Raw genomic sequence first — 19116 nt, 5'->3', positions numbered from 1 at the left:
AAATTCACTGGTACCATGGAAAGAAAAATGGCAGCTGAAATATGGGTACTGTGAATTGTTGTAGATAGAGGTATTTTAAAAATGAAACTTATTCAAGTATTGCAGAATTATTTCAAACTATCTTATTGTATTAAGCAAAAATAAAACAAACCTCCTTATTTTGATATCCAACATTGTATTTTTAGTAGCTCATCTTTACAGTTTAGTTGTTATTCTTCAATATATTTACTGCAGAAAAAAACACTGTTTTCCTTCTTGGATGAAATTTGTTCTGCTTTTATACTTGGATCTACTCATGTAACTTAAAATTTTGCTTATAGCCATTATAAGAAAAATAGTACTGCAGGCTGTGGGTGTTTCTTTTAATTGTAGACAAAAGATATTTAAATAAGCATCACTTTTAAAAAGCAGGCTTTCTTGCTAAAAGCCTATGATTTCTTGCAAATGTGATTTAAACTTTTGGGTCTCATCACTATGCTGTGTTATAATATAATTCTTTTCACTGAATACATTCATGATTAGGCAACATTCAGAATGTGCAAGATTCTGCAGATAATACAAAATGATTTATTCTAATGTAGGAAAGCATGCATGAATAAGCCAACATTTAAAGCTTGTATATATTTCATTTGACATTAGCTGCTTTATATTAGTGAAAAACAGGCATCAGAGAAGGCTGTTTGATAATTGCTCTTTCACAAGCAAACTCATTAACTGGCCCAAGAGTCTCGAGAATCAGATTAATTTAAAAGAATGATATATTGGCAGAAATAAATATGGAACATAGAAATATAATTGTGGGACATAGTGCATCTTGCTGTTCCCTTGGAGTTGAAAACATAGAGTTCTTAAGATTCTCCCTCACCCCCGTTCCTGAAATGTGTAGGAAATAACTATGAGAAAAAGGATATTCACAGCAAGAGTTAGATAAATTTATGTTAGACAAATTTATGCCTCCTGGGGCTAATTAAAATACATTGTTTTGAACTTTATGGATTTTTTATGCAGTATCTGGTGTTGACTGACTATGAGAAAGCTCTGAATTATTTCAACAGAGGATTTTTGACATGGATTTATAAAACAACATAAGCTTTATTTCAAAGCACTATAATTTATGCATGCTAAGGAGACCTAATATTGACTTTAGGCTAAGGCTAAATAGACCCTGATCCAGGACACCAAAGTTTAAGATGTACCAATACTGCTTCTCCTTCTGAAAACAAAGATTATTTTAAAAATATTCATTGTCAGTAAAGACAAGTAGAATCATGTCAGGTAAGAACAGCTTTTACATTTTTAAAAGTATGTGTGACTTAAAGATTTATATGCTGTGTTTCCCATAATATTCAAATCTTCCTAGTTTAATTAACCTTATGTCATTTGATACAACCCTCTTTGTCTTTTATATTGCCCTTGCTGGCTGGCACTGATATAAAAAATGCAGTCCAAAACATCTGTAATTCAGCATATTACAAAGTTATTCTTTTCTGATACAAGAGATACAAGAGGCACTTTTTTCAGATGAAAACAATTGAGAGTCCCCAGGTGTAATTTAGTTTCTTAAACTACATAGAAGTTTTGGTACACTTTTAAGAACTCGGCTTTTAACATTTCAGGAGACACGGTGATGGCATTTTTATGATTTTGTCAAAATAACTAAATAATCTAATTGATACTTTACTACTTGATCAAAATATTTTCTTTCAGTCATTTTCAACTGTCAGATTATATAGATTGTAATTGAAGTTCAGTTTCATCTCATTCTTAATTTGCTTCATTATCATTTTATTTTATACAGTAGATGAGGTCATGACAAACTAGCTTAATTCTTGATTTCAGTGAGGCAGCTAGCTCTGAAAAGATTTTGATTAATTTTGTACAAAAGCTTTCAAAACGTTCAGTTCTCTCAAGTTAGTCTCAGAGGGGTACATGTATTATCCCAACTTCATGTATTTCTAGATAACACTAGAAAGAATGAGAGAAGAAAGGGATACATTAAACACATTTTAAATTATTAATTCTTAAGGTAATGCACTGTCAGGCTTCAATGTATAGTCCAGAGTGTTAACAGAGATTTTATCTTCTGATGCTTTATGAATTCACTATAAAATATATTTAAATGATAGTACTGTAGTCTAAATGTATGCTATTTTTTAAAAAAAACTGAATTACTTAACTATTGCATGCTTAATGATTAAATGCTCTATTCTGTTCCTCTAATGCTGCAAGTACATCAATTAAATGTAATGTATATTAACATACTGTTGAATTTTAACCAATAAGCCAATATTGTTTGGATGTATCTGTATTATTTTACATATCTTTAACAAGAAACATGTATTTGAAAGTTTTCTTTTTTTAATCCAGTGTTAATTTTGTGTGTGTGCTGGAACTAGTTCAAAGTAGGGATCCATAATTATCAAACAATGTTTTGATTTTTTTGTTGTCTGGTGAAATTTCTGATGATTCATAAAAGTCATAAAAAGTCAAGGATTAATTTTGAAATTATTTATTAATTCAACTTGTGCCTGATTTTTTTGGTCCCAAAGACTCTTAAGATGGCAAACATGCAAAAGCAATTTAAACCCATTTAAAAGAGAAGCTAAATTCTCAGTCAAATTAATGAGGTCTAAACAAGAATAACAGGGAAATAAACAAGAAAATGTTTCCTATAACTTTAGAGCTATTGATATCAGGGATTGTAAATGTTTTACTACATCACATAATTGCAATTTGTAGTAGTGGCTTGCAAAATAATTACAACTGGTTGCATCTGTATAGCGTAGCATATTTAGCCTTCTCTCAGAATTAAGGATTATTCTTCTCACTCATCTTCTCATAGTAGTATTATTAGAATAAAGGATCTCTGTGTATGAAAGCTCACACAATTCAATTTTCTTTAATGCTTCACTAATCTTTTACAGTGCAATCCTTGGCGTGCTCATTCAGAAGCAAGTCATGCTGTGTTCAATGAAGCTTATATTGCAGTAAATGTATTTAGGCTGGCAGGCTTATTTCAGCTTCTATAACTAAGCAAAAGAGAACTATGAATTGTTTAGTCAATCTCCAGCTAGATTTTATCATTACCAGCAGTATTTACAACACTACCCATGTTGTAAGTAGATTTTTAAATGTCTGATTAAATCTGTTATTCCAGTTTAGTTGGCATTACATGCTGATCTGAAGAAAGAACACCAAGGTCAAGCAATGATGATTTACTGGGTTACGTGATGAAATGAAGATTGTAAAAGAAGAGGATAAGATCTGCATACCCTAGATTAGGGGTGTCAAACTTGCAATGTCACGTGACGTGTTGTGACGTATTGTGACTTTTTTGCCATTGCTGGCAATGGGGTGGGCGCGGTTTTGCTATGATGCATCCAGCCCATGGGCTGGCAGTTTGACATCCTGCCCTAGATCATCCTAAAAGCTGAACATTTTCAAGGTAAAAAGCTAATATGTGACAAGGGAAGTGTCAGAAATACTATTTGTCACACTGTCCAGTGTTAAATGCCAGTTTGTTTTTATGTTGTGGAACATAGAAATGATGTACTTATTCTGACAGTCTATTTTTATAATAGTACATATCCCCTTCTAATTATCAGCCTAAATCAATTCTCAAAGACGACTAGAACCTTGCTTTTTCCAGTACCTTTCCACTACCATTACCCTTTTCCAGCACATTAATCAATACCTGACCAGGCAAGTAGGCAGGCAGGCAAATTTCTCTATTTTTGCATCCAGACTACCTAATAGTAGTGTTTTTCTTCAATTTACTGTTTAATACAGGGCAGGTGTTCTTTGTATCTGTGTCTAAGAAAGGTATCTTAAAACTGAAAGAAAAATTTCTTCCCTATGTAAATGGGAGTTGACTTTGGAAATTGGAAAAGGTCTCATTTGTTCAAAGACCATAAAGTTATACTAATTTAGCATCAGTTGATCTTCAATATATATATGTCTTGCTTCTAGGGATATCCAGGGAGATTAAAAAAGTGAAGATGTTGTATACAACCGCCTAATTGAAAATCTGCCCCCTTTAATGTGGGTATATTCCTTGCACATATATAAAAAGGGACAAGGCTTAAATCCCATGGTTAGAGAATCAAACCTCTGTCTCTCCTTCCTGCATCTTTTCCTCTTTGCCTCACAGGGTGTCCTGGGTCCTGCTTCATCCCAGACGTGGATGAAAAAAGAAGCGAGAACTTTTGCTACCATACTAAAAAAAATGGCTCAGTATATTTGCTTTTACCAATAGCTTTAATGCAATCTAAAATTTGTTTTTTATCTAATAGACAATTTCACATACTAAAGTCTAGATAGAGATTATAAAAGTGATGTAGTTTTAACAACTTTTTCTTCCAACTTCATTCTAAGATTTGTTTTGCTTCTTGCCTGAAAAAAAAAATTCTGGAAAACCTGAAACTTGGTTTACTGGCTTACAAAAATTGAGTTGACTGCTAGGGGGCAGCAAAGAGATACAAATAAACCTAATTCTACCTCTTTATCTGGATGGCAGATCAGTTATGATAGGGCTAGCATTTTATTTCAGTTACATACTTCTTATACAGATATATTTCTTGATTGTAAACCTGTTAGCCAGGGATCAATAGTAACTCTTCATAACGACAAAAAAAAAAAAACCCTTTAATTTTATTTCCCTCCCTTCAATTTTATCTGCTTTGAATGGTGCTTTTTTCAATAGATACGTGAGATAAAATTTTGTTTGATGAATACATTTAAATTTTAGTACAATCTTGAAGCAAAATATATTTCTTCTCTATTTCTTCTTGCCTGCCAACATCTATTACATTAGATGTAATAGATCATAGTTTGAATGGGATTCAAACTATATATTTTAGATGTGTTATGTATATCAAATACTGTAGGTTTAATTCCACACTGAATCTCAATAAAATGCCATATTGGTTTCTTGTTGTTTAAATAGTTATTATAACATCATACTTTCTCAAGATGGTTCAGATTACAACTGCTAAAGATATTACAGGGTAAGAAATGCATTTTCTCCTTTTACCTGAACTTTTATATAACCTTTTCACAGTTTTACAAAATATTACACATGCTAGGATTTTCATCTAGGTTGTAGTCTGGTTTATAATATTATTTTAAAATGTTCTGTAATATTGATCTTTAAAATCTGTTCCTAAGAAACATTCAGTAAAGCTGTAAATGTTTCTATTGCATTACAGTTTCTGTGACAACTGAAAATAATATTTAAAATATTCCAGACATGCAAAATAGTGATTCATATTTATAGAATGGTTATGTTTTATCAGAGCCAATAAACTGCATTTTGTCAGCAGGAGACTGGAAAAGAAAAAAAAAACAAGTTTCATAAACTAGTTGATCTCCGGTTCCTGGTGCCCAAAAGATTGGGAACCTAGCAGATTACCAGATGTTAGGAGATCTGAAATGCCATCTTTAATAAATTATGCACGCAAGAACATGAGCATTTAATAATTTCATCAGCTCTTATGCTGGTATGAAGCTTGAGAACACTGTTTTGCAAAAGACATTTTTTTCTAGGAAATTTCTCATTTGCAAGATACTTGTTAGTTATTGGAGGCCCAAATGATGTAGAAATTATTGAAATACATTGGAATTGTTATGCTAGGCTTTGGATTTAAAGCTTCACCTTAACTTCCAAATTGCTCTGAATGCATTATTTCCTTTCCCATGTTCCTTACAAATTGTTGGTTCTTTGACAAACTGTTCACTTTTGAGCTTACAAGAGTAAAATTTATTAGAAGTATAGTTTTGTTGTAAGTCAGCACCCAACCACTCTCCTAGAGAAGGAAATATTTTGAGGGATATTAAAAATGCAGAATATTACATTTTCCCAAAGGAATAATAGAAAACTTTAGGCAGAAACCAGCACCCAATCTCCTTCCCCCAGGCAGAGACCAGATAATAATAATAATAGGTTTCCTGCCTGAGCAGGGGGTTGGACTAGATGACCACCAAGGTCCCTTCCAACTTTACTACTATTACATTACATAATAATAATAATAATAATAATAATAATAATAATAATATCTACCAAGGCAAATAGGTGGGCGTGGAATGCTACAAGTACATCAGATGGTTGAAGAAGAAAAAATGGCTTTGGAAGAATATCTGAAGAACAATGATGAAGATGCACTGAAATTAGTATATCAGGAAGGCTTACTAACTACTGGAGAGACCAAACTGGCCTACAAGAAAGACCAAATGAAGAACAGAATAGAGGCATGGGAAGACAAAGCACTACATGGCCAATACATGAAAAAAATAGCTGGGAAAGCAGATAATAATAAAACCTGGCAATGGCTAAGAGCAGGAAAATTGAAGAAAGAGACCGAGGGACTAATTCTGGCTGCACAAGACCAAGCCTTAAGGACAAATGCATACAAAGTCAAAATTGAGAAGACAGCAACAGACAGTAAGTGCCGCCTATGCAAAGAAGCTGAAGAAACAGTGGACCACTTGGTAAGCTGTTGCAAGAAGATTGCACAAACTGATTACAAGCAGCGGCATGACAAAGTAGCAACAATGGTGCATTGGAAGATCTGCAAAAAATATCATTTGCCTGTAAGCAAAAACTGGTGGGATCATAAAATAGAGAAAGTCATAGAAAATGATAAAATTAAACTGCTCTGGGACTTCAGAATTCAAACAGACAAGCACCTGCAACATAACACCCCAGACTTAACAATTGTCGATAAGAAAGACAAAAAAGTCTGGATGGTGGACGTGGCAGTGCCTGGAGACAGCAGAATAGACGAGAAAGAACTGGAGAAGATAACAAAATACAAAGACCTACAAATAGAAATAGAAAGACTGTGGCAAAAGCAAGCAAGGGTAGTACCAATGGTCATAGGCGCCTTGGGTGCAATCTCAAAACAACTGGAGCACCATTTGAACATCATTGGCATTGACAAATTTGCTATTAGTCAATTGCAAAAGGCGGCCTTACTAGGAACTGCTTCCATCCTGCGACGATATCTGTAATACCATCAAACATCCACATCTGCCTATCCCAGGTCCTGGGTAAGGACTCGATAGGTAGACAAAATGCCAAATCCAGTCTGAACATCTGGCTGACTGTGTGATGATCAATAATAATAATAATAATTATAATGATGATGATATGATGGTGGTGATGATCATAATGATGATCATGATGATCATGATGAGTTGGAGGGGACCTTGGAGGTCTACAAATCCAACCCCTGCTCAGGCAGGAAACCCTACACATTTTCAGACCAATGGTTGTCCAGTCTTTTCTTAAAAACTTCCACTGTTGGAGCACCCACAATTTCTGGAGGCAGGTTGTTTCACTGATTAATTGTTCTAATTGTCAGGAAATTTCTCCTTAGTTCTAGGTTGCTTCTTTCTTTGGTTAGTTTCCATCCATTGCTTCTTGTGCTTCAGGTGCTTTGGAGAATAGGTTGACTCCCTCTTCTTTGTGGCAACCACTGAGATATTGGAACATTTCTATCATGTCCCCCTTAGTCCTTCTCTTCATTAAACTAGACATATCCAATTCCATCAACCATTCTTTATATATTTTAGCCTCCTGTGCCCTAATCATCTTTGTTGCTTTTCTCTGTACTCTTTCTAGGGTCTCAACATCTTTTTTACATTGTGGCGACCAAAACTGGATGCAGTATTCCAAGTGTGGCCTTATCAAGGTGTTATAAAGTGGTATTAACTCATCATGTGATCTTGTTTCTATCCCTCTGTTAATGCAGCCTAGAACTGTGTTGGCTATTTTGGCAGCTGCAGCACACTGCTAGCTCATATTTAAGCGATTGTCTACTAGGACTCCAAGATAGCTCTTCCTCCTGCCCGAGGTTATCATTGTTGTGAACATTTATGTTGAAGATTGGCAGTGGGGGTGGGGAGTGTTTGGTTTTTATTCCCCTCATCTGCTGGGTGGTTTCAGCAGGTTTTGGTCAATTCACATGACCCTGGGACACTGTGACTGTCATAAATATGAATCAGTTGCCAAGCATCTGAATGTAAATCACAAGACCCTGGAGATGCTGCAACATTCCAGGTGATCGGTGCTTCTTCTGGACTCAGCAGAAGGGCCAGGATCAGCGTTGAGCTCCAGCTGGAGCCTGGCACTGATCCTGCACTTCCGCTGAGCCCTGACAGTCCCAAAGAACGCTGATCTTGGCGCTTCTGTTGAGCCCTTATAGTCCCAAAGAAGTGCTGATCCTGGCGCTTCCACTGAGCCTTGACAGCCCTGCAGCTCCAGCCATCTCTTCCTCAGGCTTGTGTGGTGCTGCTACCAGTTCAGCTCATTCCCTTCCCCACTACCACTTTTCTAGGATGGTCGCGTATCACCTGCCAGGTGCCAATGTACCACAGGTGATACCCGTACCACTGGTTGAAAAGCCTTGACCTATACTATACCTGTGCATTTGGTTTTTCTTGCCTAAATGTAGAACCTTACTTTTTTCACCACTGAATTTTATTTTGTTAGATAGCGCCCAGTGTTCAAGTCTGTCAAGATCCTTCTGTATCTTAACCCTATCTTCTGGATTGTTGGCTATTCCTGCCAACTCAGTGTCATCTGCAAATTTCATGAGTTCCCCATTTATCTCCTCATCCAAATCATTGATGAAGATGTTGAAGAGCACTGGGCCCAGAACAGAGCCGTGGGGCACCCCACTGCACACTTCCCTCCATGTAGATGCAATTCCATTGAGGACCACATGCTGAATATGGCCGGTCAGCCAGCTATGAATCCATCTGGTGGTGATGTTGTTTAACCCACAGTTTTCTATCTTATCAAGTAGTAGGTTGTGGTCTACTTTATCAAATGCTGAAGTCCAAGTAAATTATATCCACAGCATTCCTCTGGTCCACTAATTTTGTCACCTGGTCAAAGAATGCAATAAGATTTGTCTGCCATGATCTGTTTTTGACAAATCCATGTTGGCTTTTGGTTATGACTTTGTTTGCCTCTAGGTGTTCAATGATTCATTGCTTGATTATCTTTTCCAGAATCTTTTCAGTTATTGAGGTCAGGCTGATAGATCTTTAGTTTCCTGGATCCATTTTTTTCCTTTTTTCAAGATGGGAACTACATCAGTTCTTTTCCAGTCCTCTGGTAGTTTCCCAGTGCTCCAGGATCTTTGAAAGATATAGTTCAGTGGTTCTGATATATCTACCAGTTCCTTCAAAATCTTGGAATGTAATCCATATGGTCCAGGTGATTTGAACTCGTCTAGGGTGGATAGGTGCTCACTTACATTTTCTTGCCTATCTTAACTTGTGTTTCTAATTTGTTTTTTACGATACTGTTTTTGATAGGTTGGACTTTGTGTAAAGACGGATGCAAAAAACAAGTTACATAGTTCTGCTTTCTCGCTGTTGCTTGTCACGCTCTTGTCACTTTCTCCCACTAATGGACCAATCATTTCCTTAACCCTTTTCTTGCTTTTTACATGTTGAAAAAAGCTTTTTTTTGGTTATTTTTGAATTTTGTTGCAAGCCTTAGTTCATTTTGAACCTTAGTTTCCTCACTTCATCTTTGCAACCTTCTTTCCAAACAGCCTCCAATTTATTTATTCCCAGCTTGGACTGGACCTGAAGAGTTTTCTTTCAACAATTTGGCTCCCAGGATGGGATTTCAAGCTAACCTCACCAAAGGACTGGGCCTGAGTAAGCCTCCATCTTGCCAGCAGCAGACCCCTTGTGTCTGTGTGTTGGTTTCCCAGACCCTGCCCATTTGGAGCAAAGGTAGTAAAGGGAGTTTTGAGCTTTTGAACTCAAAGGTGCTTCGAAAGAAGGTAAGTACCTCTAAATGTTAACTTTAAAAGCACAGGAAGTGAAAGAGACTCTCTCTCTCTCTCTCTCTCTCTCTCTCTCTGTGTGTGTGTGTGTGTGTGTTTGTGTTTGTGTGTGTGTGTGTGTGTGTGTGTGAATACGTTTGAGAAAAATCCCTTCTCTGCCACAATTGGATCTTATTCACTCTGTTGCTTTTTCTAGGTGCAAAGAGATTCACTGCTAGTCCCACTGGACTGTGACCGGTGAATTCTGGAAAGCAAGGGGATTAAGCCAGGGCACAGGACTTTTTGTTAAGAAAGGAAGAAACTGTGTATGAAGTGATTGAAAGGAAAGTGAGAGGTTCACTACTTGGCAACTAGCTAGAGCAGAGCCCTATTCTGAAAAGAGGTGCCCTCTACTCTGATAAATTTTGATGGACAGAATCTGTTCTGTTTTGTTCGTTGTGAAAGCATTGAAATGAGGCAGGAGTAACACAGTCTCTTTTTTTTCAATCTCCAACAGAACAATACAAAATGGCGTTGATTCCTTTTATACCCTTTTGCAGTGACAGCATCAACCAATCAATGGAATGGATTTTCCTGCCTCGCACATGTGCAATAGGCTGGAGACAGCCTGTCTGGTACTGGGCATCCGCGTGGTCTGCCCAGGCCTCTCTGCAGCTTCCTGCACCTGCTGAGTCACTCAGCAGGCCCAGGACATAACACCCCTCCCCCTTGGATGAAACAGACACTTACTATTTTAGATTACTACAAATCTAACACCTTTTTTTTCCTTTGTTCCCAACAAAATAATAATATTTTACATTACTATAAATCTAACACTCTGCCCATTTGAGCATGTTCTGATATCTAGAGAAATACTAGACTTTCCTATCACTTGACAGGAACCTCACATAGTCCTTTAAGTGTTTGGGTGGATCTTTGGCCCGCTCTGATCTTCTTAGAACAGGTGTGCTTGCCTGGCCTGCCAGCTTGCCTGCCAGGCTCGGCAGACCAGGACTTTGATGCCCCCTATATTCAGGTGACCCTGCATCATGCTGACTGGCCGGATCCTGTAAACCCAGACCAGAGTTCCTTAGTGGGGTGGAATTCCCCAAATCCACAATGGACCTCTCTTGGGAGCACTGTCCCATGAGCCCAAGACCAGCAGATGGAATGGCCTGAACAGCCGGTTGTGAGCAATATCCCATGGACCCGGTGCTGATGCCAGAGTCAGGAGCCACCTCATTGGCAAAATCCCCTACTGGTGCATGTGAAGTTCCGCTTTTGCAGAGAGACTGCGGTCCATGATTGTAATCGTGGTCCTCCTCCCCCCCGAGAGCAGAGACAGGAACGGAAGGGTGGCTTGGAAGCCTCTAGTGCAGTTGGTCGATGTGTTGACGTAGCACATGATCATCATCCAAAGCCACTTCGTATGACAATGGCCCAGTTACTTTGCAGACCATTGCTGTCACCCAGAAATGTCCAGGTCCATAATTCCTTGCCCAAACTGGATTGCCCACCTGTAGTCTCCTAGGTGCCCATGGATGTGACACCTGTGAAGTCACCTTGTCTGGGTGCAACCTGTCCAGTTTTGTAATGAGTTGGCGACCCTAGTGGAGTTCAGCTGATTCTTTCCTGTGGCTGTGCAAGGTGTGGTGCGGTGGCAAAGAAGAAAGTCAGCTAATCTGTGATGCCAGCTTCCATGAATGATCCTCTTTAAAGCATCCTTGGTTGTGTGCACCATCCTTGGTTGTGCGCTCGGCTTGGCCGTTGGAAGCTGGATGAAACGGTGCTGATGTGGCATAACGGATCATGTTGGCCTGTAGAAAAGCCTGAAACTCAGAAGAAGTGAATTGGGGTCTGTTGTCGGAGACAAGGACATCTGGAAGCCCATGAGAAGCAAAGATCTCTCTCAACACCTGGATGGTCCTGGCAGCAGTTGTGGAGGTGACTGGAATGACCTCTAGCCACTTGGAATGGCTGTCCACAAGGAGAAGGAAGAATTGCCCCTGAAAGGGGCCAGCATAGTCGATATGGACCCTCAACCAAGGGGCATGTATCTCCTCCCACCTATGTACAGGAATCTGAGGCATTTCAGGCCTAGACTGTTGGCAAACACTGCACTCATGGACCTGGGCCTCAATCTCCTTATTGAATCCAGGCCACCAAAGATGACTGCGCACCAGCGCCTTCATCCGGACTATTCCCGGGTGTCCCTCATGTAGAGACTGCAAGACTCTAGTTCTCAATGAGGCTGGGATCACTACCCTTCTACCCCATAGGACACACCCCTTGAAGATGGATAGCTTGTGCTTCCTCTTCCAGAAACTCTGGAACTCTGTGCCTGGACACATGTCAGGCCATCATGACAGCACCCATGTCAACAGGCGTGTTAACGTGTGATCAGTGGCTGTTTCTGCAGCCACATCCCTAGCATTTAGGGGAGACTCAGGCAAATCCTGAATGGAAAGTATGTGATTAACTGGAGCAGGATCTGACTCTACTAGCTGTAGAGATAGTCTGCTGAGGCCATCTGCATGGCCCATTTCTTTGCCTGGTTTGTGAACCAGTGTGTAGTCATATGCAGAAAGGAAAATTGACCATCTCAGCATTCTAGGAGAAATTATGTGTGGGGTTTGCTTGTTGGTAATAAACAACCCCAGCAGTGGCTTATGGTCTGTAAAGACCGTGAAATGGTGACCATATAAAAAGTCATGGAACTTTTTTATGCCAGCCACTATGGCCAAGGCTTCTCTATCTATCTGTGCGTAATTACGCTCAGCAGATGGTAGAGTCCTAGAATAGTAAGCTACAGGGACTTGTGTCCCATCAGCCTTTAAGTGACTTAACACAGCCCCAATCCCATAAGGGGATGCATCACAGGCTATGCACACAGGCAGCTGCTCATTGAAATGCGCTAGAACCGCATTTGAAGACAGCAAGGCCTTGACTTCTGCAAAACTTCTTTCGTGGACTTTTGTCCACTGCCATGGAGCCTGTTTATCCAAGAGCCACTGCAGCCTTGTGAGGGAGGAATAAATGGTAAAAGTTTAACAGTCCCAGAAAAGCCTGAAGTTCGCTCTTTGACTTGGGACTTGGGGCCTGCTGAATTGCTTTGAGCTTAGATTCAGCAGGATGGATGCCTTCAGAACCCCAGAAACTCTGTGGAGGTGACTCCAATTTTACATTTCTTTTGCTTGAGCTTCAGACCCGCTTGGCGGAAATGCAGCAAGGCAGCCCTAAGCCTGTCAGCCAGATTTTTGGATGATTCCCCAGCGATGAGGACATCATCGAAGTAAGGGGAAACTCCTGGAATATTGCGGAGCATTCGCTCCATCACACTTTGGAAAATGCCGGGGCGACGTTAACCCCGAACTGCAGCCTTTTAACTTTAAATGCTTCCCGGTGCATTACAATTGTTTGGGCCTCTGCTATTACCTCATCAACTGGTAGTTGTTGATAGGCCTGAGCCAAGTCAGGTTTGGCGAAAACTCGGCCTCCTTTGAGGCAGGCCAGAATGTGGCTTACCACCAGCACCGGGTAAGAATGCTGCTGCAATGCTTTGTTAAGTGTACATTTATAGTCCGCACAAATGCGGACTTCTCCATTGGCCTTCAGTGGCGTGACTATGGGAGTTTCCCATGGACTACGATCCACAGGTTCTAGAATCCCCTGCTGAATCAGCTTGTCCAGTTCTGCATTTAATTTTGTTCTTCAACACGAAGGGCACCTGACAGGGCTTAATCCTAATGGGGGCCACGGATAGGTCTAACCATAAAGCAATGGGAGGCTCCTTGTACGATCCAAGTTCTGGACTGAACACATCAGCAAACTCCTTGCAAACTGCCGCAAGGCCTGTGGTTTGCAAGCTGTGAAGTCCGGGCACTTGAATCCCAAGGGCCTCAAACCAATCTAGCCCAATGAGACTCATGCGGTCAACCCCGACCAGAACTACATCTAACAACCCTTCAAAGTTCCTACGCTGCACTTTGAGTGTGGCCTCCCCCTTCATGCTGACTCGGGAATTCTGAAAGTCAGTAAGAATTCAATTTGACGGCCTGAGATTAACTCACTGGCCGCTTCTACAACAAATTTTCTTAAAAGTGTCCTGAGATATGATCAATAATGCAGACCCCGTGTCCAACTTCATCGATATGGGAACCCCTGCAACTTGACGTCAATGTGAAGCTTCTTCCTTAGCAGCCTATGGGCCCCAGTTTTAAAAATGCTTCTACGGGATGTGCAAAAACCCACCCTATTCTGCCTGGGGACTCTGGTACCTTTCCGAGGCAATTCTCCCTCAAGATGATCCTCCTTGCAACCCAAACAGACGGCGGCAAACAGAAGAACGGAAACAGCAATCGGAGCGCTTGTGGCATCCTCCACATCCGAAACACTGAGGGAATAGAGTTGCCTTGTTGTTTTGGTCTTGGGGCCTTCTCTCCACTGGCTGCTGTAATCGGTTGACCTCGTTCTCTGAGACCTATTCAGATACCTCTCAAGCGACCTCTTTATGGACTGAGCTCGATGTTGTAGGATTCTTGGAAAGCCTCAAGGCCTTCACAGCTCCACCCACTGTTTCGTCGGCCATAATCTCTCTCAAAGCATCCTGGAAAGAAATGTCTTTCTTTGCGAAGATCTTCTGTTGCAGCTCACGACTTCTCAGTCCTCAGACTAAACAATCACAAAGTCTTTCTTCCAGGTCCTTGAATTTGCATGGCTTAGCTGCTTGTCGCAACACAGCAATAAAGTCCACAGCAGATTCTCCCAGATGCTGGTCCCTCTGCTTGAATGCGTGTCGCCATGCAATCACTGAAAGCTTCAGTTCAAAATGTTCTTGCAACATCCTCTTCAGCTAAGCATAAGCGATGGATTCAGGTTCTCAGCAATATCGAAAGTCTCCTGCCCACAGACACACAGTAGCATAGCAGCTTTAAGACCATCCTCCCGAACATGGTTTTCCCGAAAGTAGTTCTCTACCCGGGCCATGTAAGAACTCCAACATTCCGGATGAGCTGTGTCGAATTCTGACAGATGGCCTAGCTTGGACATCGTTACTTCCCAGTGGCCTCGTCAACACTTCGTGCTGCAGTGGCTTGAGAGGGGGTCCCTTTTGCCGAGCTCTCCTCCAGCATTCTCGTACTGGCAGGCAGAGTCGCACTCTTCGGACGCTGAACATCCCAGCGCTTCAGGCCTTCCATGGTGAGTCAGACTATCTTCTTTTGTTGTTTCCCTTGCAGCACATCCCATCCTCATTGCCAATGTTCTGTTTTGTTCGTTGTGAAGGCATTGAGACAAGGCAGGAGTAACACAGTCTCTTTTTATTCAATCTCCAACAGAACAATACAAAATGGCGTCGATTCCTTTTATACCCTTTTGCAGGGACAGCATCAACCAATCAATGCAATGGATTCTCCCGCCTTGCACATGCGCAATAGGCTGGAGACAGCCTGTCTGGTCCCAGGCATCCACGTGGTCTGCCTGGGCCTCTCTGCAGCTTCCTGCACCTGCTGAGTTACTCAGCAGGCCCAGGACATAACAGAATCCTTGCAGGCCATTTGCCTGAAAACCGTAAGGCGGCGGACCACAGCTTGGAAGGTACCTCCACCTGTTGGTGACAGTGTAGTACTGCAGGGTGGTGTAGTACCGAGGATTTTGTGGGACCCAGGAAAAAAGCCTTGGAGTCTCATCACAGATGTGGGTGATCTGAGGAACACGGCCCAGAAAATAAGGAAAACAGGGCCAAAGATCCCACCGAGATCTCCTGTATGGAGGCTTGGGGACGGTGGGAGTTGCCTGTCCAGCCAGGCATGAAATTAAGACGTGCACACAGGTTGTGTAAGAAGTGGACTTTGCTCAGGGATGAAGCAGGAAAAAACAATTTGGCTAAATAAAGGTAAATAAAAGAAAAGTAAAATATCGGAACATTGATTTCTTCCCCCTCTTCTATGCAACCAGTTAATGATTGTTAAGATTTTCTTGCCTTTTTAATTTAAGTTAACAGTGATTTACATTGAGAATGACCAGGATGTGTAAAACTAAGAGTTCTGTGTCTCTTTGCTGTTCTCTTTCCCGTGTGTGTGTGTGTGTGTGTGTGAAAGTCTTTGTGTATTAGTTAAATGTAACTGTTAAATGCCCCTAATCCCTAGGGAAAAGAATTTTAAATTCTGCTAGGAAAAGAAAAAAGGAAAAAATGTTAAAATAAGCCACCAAAAGTAAAATACCCTCATCCTAGTTTGCCTGGCCAGCAAAACATGTGCTCATTTTTTCCTCCCTCTCTCGCTCTTGTCTCTGTAGCTTTAAGAACATCTTTTTCTTAAGTTACTTTTCTTATCCTATCAGTGATCAGAGAAAAAAAATTACTATGGAACTAAACCTGGAACTTATAAGCATTTTTTCAATCTCTAATGTGGTTATCTAAATTGTGCATTGGTAATGTTGGTCAAAAAGCTGTCAGGATGTTTAAATATTTTGAAAACAAATATTAAAGGTAGACTCTCCTGTCCCTGGCTAATTGTACACATTAAAATATTAGGCTTTTAAAATTATTTGGAGCTTCCAGCATTCTCAAGCTGCCCAGCTTCTCTTTTCTCCTCATCTCTGGTGTCCCCATTTTGTCTATCTGTTTCTTTAACAACTGCAGTAACAATGTCTTTTCAAAATCTTGCCTGCAAGCTATCCACCCCCAATTCCACTTCTCCATTTCTTACCCTCTGTTCTACAATCCTCATATCTGACCAGCAATGCCTCTTCTGGAAGAATCACCCAAAAAGGGGGGAAGGAATCATGTTCTCATATCTTTCAGCCCTTCATAGAATACTCCGCAACCTTTGGAATCAGAATATGACCCAGATGCTGCTTCCATTCATTTAAGCCAGGGAATTGGGTTTGGATCCAGCCATCCACTAGAAAATCACCATGCAACCAGAGTGGAACAGATCTTCCCAAGTCCTACATCACCCAGATGGCACTAAGGCCTTTGCATGCATACCTTCCTGCAAATTCCATGGGGGAGGGAACCATGCCCCTCAGGTGATTTACAATTCATATGCCCTCATATGTATCTAAATCCTGAATATGTTGGGAATGGGAGTCCTAGGGTTCACTGTGTGCAATTTAAGAAATATTAATAGCCTGGCTTACACACTGGCTAATATTAATTGGACATCACAAAGCTGGATGTACTAAGAGCTAAGGCAAGTTCAGGAAGCAACCCTTGAAAATAGGCAGCCAATACTTATTTATTTTGGAGGCATGTGCTTCAAAAACCTGGCTGGAAGCTCATAAGAGCTAATAATAATTGGCACAGAATATTGGACACTATAAGTTTCTTTTCCACCCAACAGAATGTTTGCCCTGGTGTTTAGACCTTTATGGGTTGGAAGCTCCTCTCTTTGGGAGCTATTGCAGGGATCCTTTTCTGTTGCATTTATCAGTGCCTTTCCCTTTGCATTAACAAGCTAGTTTCCCCACATCCAGGAACTCCCCATAGAAGCACTCATTAGGTCTCTCTGACCAGATCATTTCTTAATCTTGTGCCAGTAAAAGTGTGTTATCCACACTTATATGGCACAAAGGGGGGATTGTTGGAAGTTAACACTCACCCATCCTGCTAGAGAAGGAAATACTTTGGGGAATATTAACAAAGACAGAATATTAAATTTCCTCAAAGGAATAATAGAAAAATCTTAGGCAGAAACCAGCCCCCAATCTCCTTCCCCCAGACAGAGGCCAGCTTTTAGAAATGCAAATTTGGAGCCACCTATTCATAAGCAAAATGCCTTCAGTAACAGACCCAGAGAAGCGGGACATTACCTTTAGGACATAATAGAATTAACCCACGTAAAAGGACGCACTCAAGCTCAGATCAAAGTACATTGCATAGGAACAGGAAGAACCTTAAATACAAAGCCAGAGGAACAGGAACAACTCCAAACACAAAACCACAAAGAATGTATAAAAGCTCACCTATCCCAATCCCACTTGGTCAACTGTCTCAGAACTACGTGCTGTTGGTTCTGTTCTTCAATAAACAGAACTTTCCTTCAAAACAGCCTCCACTTTATTTATTGCCCGCTTGGAAGTGGACCTAATTTTTCTTTCACCAGCTCTTAACAGCAAAATGAGGAAATTTCACTGTGGTAAGAACATTAAGAAGGACCAGCAGAAATAAGTAGAGTGACTGACGATCCAAGCTGAAATTACAGGTGAGAACAAACAATTTGTCTTATTGTGTATTGGACTAAGTCATGTGTTTTCTTGATTTGCTAGGACTACCAGATCTGAACAGCAAACATTGGATGACATCTGGGAGGAAATAAAGTGAGTTTTTAAAAATCTCTTTAATATCCTCAAACGATTATCCAAATTTTTGCAGCCCTGATTTGATAGTGCTAACATCTGTTGCTGCCACAAAAAAAAAGAAATAAAAAATGTTCAGATTTGCAAAAGATTCTGTTTGAATATTATATATTCCAACCAAGTATAATAGCTGAATGATTCAAATTCCATACCTGAAGGAAGAAAGATGGTGAAACTGATATATTGCTGATTTAAAAAACTGATGGAAAATTTCACTTTTGATAATATTCTTGAGGATATGTCACAGGGTAGATTTGTATAGTTGTGGATATTACCCATCTAAAAGAAATTACTGTGACTTGAAACAAACTGTACAGATGGTAATGCTGTCAACATTATTTAGAATCAAATAAAAGGATATTCTGCAGAAACCAATAAACAAATTGCAGAACTCACATTCAAATATTAGAGGGTGTTTTCATTGTGGAAATCTCCATTGTTTCATTCTTGTTGTTGTTGTTAATTGCGAAGTCGTGTCCAACCCATCGCGACCCCATGGACGATGTTCCTCCAGGTCTTCCTGTCCTCTACCATCTTCTGGAGTCCATTTAAGTTCACACCTACTGCTTCAGTGACTCCATCCAGCCATCTCATTCTCTGTCATCCCCTTCTTCTATTGCCCTCAATCTTTCCCAGCATTAGGCCCTTCTCCAGTGAGTCCTTCCTTCTCATTAGGTGGCCGAAGTATTTGAGTTTCAACTTCAGGATCATTCTGCAAACATATAAATAGCTTCAGTGTTATAAATTTAGAATGAACATTTAGTACCGCATTGAAAAGAGCTATTTGGTTGCACAATCATATGGGTCAGAAGGAAAGGCAAAGAAGCAAAATGCTTGTTTCTTAAACAGGAAGAAGACCACACTGTTTACATTATAGAGGAAGACTGAATGCTACCTTTAAAAGTGATTGTACACTTTAATACTTAATATGAAGGCACAGAAACATATACAGAAGCATTTGTGGTGGTTGGTA

At 40.3% G+C, this 19116-nt stretch overlaps 1 long non-coding RNA gene across 2 annotated transcripts in view; it reads right to left on the bottom strand.

Moving 5' to 3' along the window:
• Positions 1 to 18711, bottom strand: part of LOC120306492 — a 104305-nt gene extending 85594 nt beyond the window's left edge. For both annotated transcript variants that reach the window (XR_005556319.1, XR_005556320.1), the window contains exon 1: positions 18540 to 18711. This is a non-coding gene — a long non-coding RNA (uncharacterized LOC120306492). The remainder of the gene's footprint in view (positions 1 to 18539) is intronic.
• Between the last annotated feature and the right edge of the window lie 405 nt (positions 18712 to 19116).

This window comes from Crotalus tigris, unplaced genomic scaffold, assembly GCF_016545835.1.
Source record: "Crotalus tigris isolate CLP2741 ecotype Arizona unplaced genomic scaffold, ASM1654583v1 scf7180000017740.2609645, whole genome shotgun sequence".
Taxonomy (NCBI): domain Eukaryota; kingdom Metazoa; phylum Chordata; class Lepidosauria; order Squamata; family Viperidae; genus Crotalus; species Crotalus tigris.
This window is presented reverse-complemented; position numbering and strand designations above follow the sequence as displayed.